Source organism: Dunckerocampus dactyliophorus, chromosome 17 (genome assembly GCF_027744805.1).
Source record: "Dunckerocampus dactyliophorus isolate RoL2022-P2 chromosome 17, RoL_Ddac_1.1, whole genome shotgun sequence".
NCBI lineage: Eukaryota > Metazoa > Chordata > Actinopteri > Syngnathiformes > Syngnathidae > Dunckerocampus > Dunckerocampus dactyliophorus.
In genome coordinates this window covers 7,106,040-7,110,867 of record NC_072835.1, presented here as the reverse complement: position 1 = coordinate 7,110,867, position 4,828 = coordinate 7,106,040, and positions in this window count along the sequence as shown.

Here is a 4,828-nt window from a genome sequence, read left to right as displayed (position 1 = left end):
CTGCAATGAAAAACCATTAGATGGCGGCAGAGCAGCGACTCAGACTATGACAGTACTCCCCCCTCTTTTAAATTGACCCCTGGCGGCTTACCTGGCTTATCAGGATGGGACGAGTGGAAGTCACTAATGAGCGTGGGATCAACGATACAGGAGCGGGTGACCCAAGAACGTTCCTCTGGCCTATACCCCTCCCAATTGACCAGATATTGCCACCCTCTACCCCTTCTTCTAACATCTAAAATAGCCTTCACGGTGTATGCAGGCCAGCCATCGATCATGCGCGACGGAGGTGGTCCATCTTCCTTGACTGGGTCGTAAACTCTGGACAGAGCGTCGGGCTTAACATTTCTAGAGCCGGGTCTGTAAGTAATTGAAAAGGTAAATCTTGTCAAAAATAATGACCAGCGTGCTTGAGGTGAATTAAGTCTGTGCTGTGGGAATGTATGCAAGATTCTTATGGTCCGTGACGACGACAAATGGCAGAGCTGCACCCTCCAACCAATGTCGCCACTCCCGCAGCGCAAGAACGATGGCAAGCAGTTCCCTGTTACCCACATTGTAATTACCCTCAGCTTTAGTGAGGCGGCGAGAGAAGAACGCACACGGGTGGAGTTTCTGGTCGACTGGGGAACGTTGGGAGAGGACAGCCCCCACTCCTTTATCCGAGGCATCGACTTCTACGAAAAATTGAAGTACAGGATTAGGATGAACAAGAACCAGGGCAGAAGTAAACAATGACTTGAGCTTCACGAATGCAGATTCGGCTTCTGGAGACCACACGAAAGTTAACTTGGTGGATGTAAGCTTCGTTGTAGGTTCCGCCTTAATGCTGTAATCACGAATGAAGCACCGATAGAAATTGGCGAACCCAAGGAACCTCTGCAGATGCTTCCTTGATTTGGGAGAAGGCCAATCGACCACCGCCTGTATTTTAGCGTGATCGGCTTTGAATTGGCCCTTCTCCATGATGTAGCCTAAGAATGACACGGTAGAAACGTGGAACTCGCACTTCTGTGCTTTGACAAAGAGACGGTTCTCCAGAAGCCGCTGTAGAACTTGCCGAACATGATCCTGTAGAGAATTGGAAAAAATTAAAATGTCATCTAAATAAACAAAACAGAACTGATTAATGAAATCGCGGAGAACGTCGTTGATAAGATTTTGAATTTTGAAATACGGCGGGAGCGTTGGTGAGACCGAATGGCATAACTAAATATTCAAAATGACCGAGGGGTGTATTGAATGCGGTCTTCCACTCGTCCCCCTCCTTAATACGTACCAGATGATGGGCATTACGTAAATCAAGCTTAGAAAAAACTTTGGCAGAGTGTAGTGAAGAAAATGCAGAATCCATAAGTGGTAACGAATAAGAATTCTTAACTGTAATATCATTAAGACCACAATAGTCGATACAAGGGCGTAATGACTTGTCTTTCTTTTCAAAAAAAGAAAAAGCCAGCCCCCAGGGGCGACGAGGAGGGACGTATAAGACCTGCTGCCAAGGAAGTGGTAATATGATCCTTAAGTGCCTTTTGTTCAGGTGCTGATACCTGATAAAGTCTGGCGTTAGGTAGTGGAGCGTCGACACTATAAACAAAGAAAATATATTTCTAAACATATAAATGTGTAATATATGTCTTATATTTATAAATATGAATATGTACATTGTACATGTATATCAGGTGTGCACACACTTTTTCAAGTTACAAGTTGACATGATCTATCTCTTCCAATAAAACATACAACGTATATATATATATAAAATCTAGTAAAAGCTAACCAGCAAACTACTATACCAAATACTAGAGGTGTCACGAGATCATGAGAGATTAAAATGTGACAATTTCTTGTTTAGAGAAAAGCTGTCTCGCAAGAACAGGTCAGCCAGAAGCCAATCAGAGTATGAACTATGGCATCGCTACTATGAGTGATAACACATACACATCATATGGAAGTGCAGGCAGGATTTGGAAGCGCACATTAAGTGCTCTACGCACAATACACCTTGCAGTCCAACCTACCTTGGTGTCCCAGCGGTACTCATCACTTAGCAGGTGCTTGTTTTCATCAGAATTGAACAGCTGTGGCGGTGTAATGTCCAAGCAGAAGCTGTCATAATTCTACATTTGATCAAACTGATGTGCCGGTCGCAAACAAATCGGCTCCAAGAGTCCGCTCTTTGAAATGAACAACAGGAGCCGGCTCACGTCCTTTTTCCTCTTCTTTTTTACTGTTAAAGGTGAACGCCATTGGTCAAGATGTGTGGTAGTGTCTCTGTGTCCACACTGAGCAGCGGAGGGGCGAGTTTAAACACACACAGCACCAGTGTTGCCAACGTGGTGACCTTCTTGCTCAAGCTGGCAACATATTTTGTTGGAGAGTTTTCTGGTATTTGGGGACTTAAAGTGAAAGCACATATTGTTCTGCAATTTCTGTTCTTAATCCGCTGGTCCACCCCGGCCCAAAGCAGTCACAAGGGGTCAGTGTGTGCCGCTGGGGTGGATCTCGCCCTGTCGCCCTTCATGAACACTCAAGCCTCATTCAGATTCGGTCACTTACCTGTCAGTGTGTCAGAATGTGTGATGGAAGAATGTTGTGGGATAAATTAAATAAGTACCGTACGGGGGTCCCGGCAGGACTCAAAGATGGCAAAAAACCCAACTTTTCCGAATGGTCGATTTTCGCCCGTTTTTTCCGTGCCGGCAGTGTCGTGAAATCGCATTTTTTCAAGTTGCTGAAACGACACTTTTCCGGCCAGGGAGGTGGGCAAAACCCCCCAAACATTCATCGGGGGTCCTGGCAGGACTCAAAGATGGCAAAAAAAACAACTTCTCCGAGGGGTCGATTTTCGCCCGTTTTTTCCGTGCCGGCACTGTCGCGAAATCGCATTTTTTCAAGTTGCTGAAACGATAGAATTGTATACCTAAATGCCGTCAAGTGCTCAACAGATTTACTCTGCCAGAGAGAAGTGTGATATACACTTCCCCTGTCATACAAAATTTATTCGACCTTGATGCTTGTTATAAAGCAAATTTGGAGCGCCCGGACCGGAGCAGGAGGGGACAGAGAAGAAGAGAAAAGTAAACGGGGGGGGGACAAAAACAAAAAAAAGAGAGACAAGAGACAAGGACAACAGCAGCAACAACAACAATTGTGACAGAACAACAGAAACATACAGAACGACATCAGCAAATAAATGTCCGTGACAACTATAAAGACGAACAAGGATAAAGGACAAATCAATATCAACAACCACAATGACAAAGCTGTCAATGACAATCAGACATAATAGCAGTCATGAAATGATGAACTATGACAGTGATCACAATGACAATACTGCAGATGGCCAATTTTTTAAACAACTAATAATAAATACAATAAATTAAAAATAAAACAAACCAAGAACAAAGTTTATTTGTAGTTCTAAACTTAATTTGTTGTTACTCATAACAGAAAGGAGAAACAGGATCAGCCCCTCAAAGCTGAGGCACTTGTTTGTTTGTTTTTATACAATCTTCAGCAAACTGTTACTTGGTTGCTGCTTTTTCTTTTTGTTTTGCACGTTTTAATTTGTGTTTTGTTGTGTGGTGTTTTGTTGATGTTGTGTTTGATTGTAAATAGTTAATAATTAATAATTTGCATGCAGAGTTGACCTTGTCTATTGAGACGGGTCTTTGTTTTTGTATTTTAGAATATACAGTATTTTTATAATATATTTTTTGTAGCTGTTCATTGAGGATTTAAATAAATCAATTGAAATAGTAAACATTTGATATTGTGTATTTTTGCCATTAGTAATTCTTTGTACACAATACACATAATTTGGTAATAAATTAAGACAAAAGGAGGAGCCACTTGGGAGGTCTTTTTAGTGAGCTGAGCCAAAAGAGCCGGCTCTCTAAAAACAGTCAGAATTTACATATTACTCACTCACTCACTGTATATGACTTCTATAAAAACATGTGATACTAGTGTCTATTTGGGGCTATTTGGGACTTATTGAAAACTTCCTGGTTCAGCACTTATCACGAACATAATGTGTCTTTACATAACTACACATCAACACAGATGATAAGTAGTAGCAGCTACAACTGCCATCATTATTTTAACTTATAATTTGTAGTTTTTGTTTCAATTTGTGCAAAAATATTCAGCAGTTAAAAGCATCATGCTTAGGTCAAACATGCAAAGTTATAAAATTACATTACAAATGTACCTACATTGTTTTGTCACTCAGTCAAATAAAAAAAGTCTGTTTGTCCACTCTTATATTCTGTCATTGTAGCTTTCTTAAAAGTAGTGTTAAAATATCGTCTCATCTCATCAACATCGTACATCGAGCGTATCATGACACCCCTACCAAATACTGATGATCGGTATTGCACATTCCCAGTTTCAAAGTTGACAGGTAATCGAAGTAGTTGAAATTATTCAATAATAATAATAATAATAATAATTTACCATTCAGTTCAATATGGCAATAAAGATAATTACACATAATTCCTCAATAGTTGTGTATATAACCTGAGTAATATGTCAGTGAAAATCGCTACATAGTGTTCATTAGACAAACAGTTCATCATTAGCATTTGCTATCAAACACTACCGATATACAAGAAATGAAAATGATTATGCAAAAGACAATGCAGCCGAAGTCAAGGCAACATATTAAAAAGTAGGGGTGCACAATAATTATCAGTATCGGTTTGAAAAAAAAGATATTGTGTATCTCTATTAAAAACGTTTCAGCAATGGGCATATTTTTCAATAATCATTTTCAATAATCGTTTAACAAACGGAAGTGTAGAGAACACATTCTTCATTCATG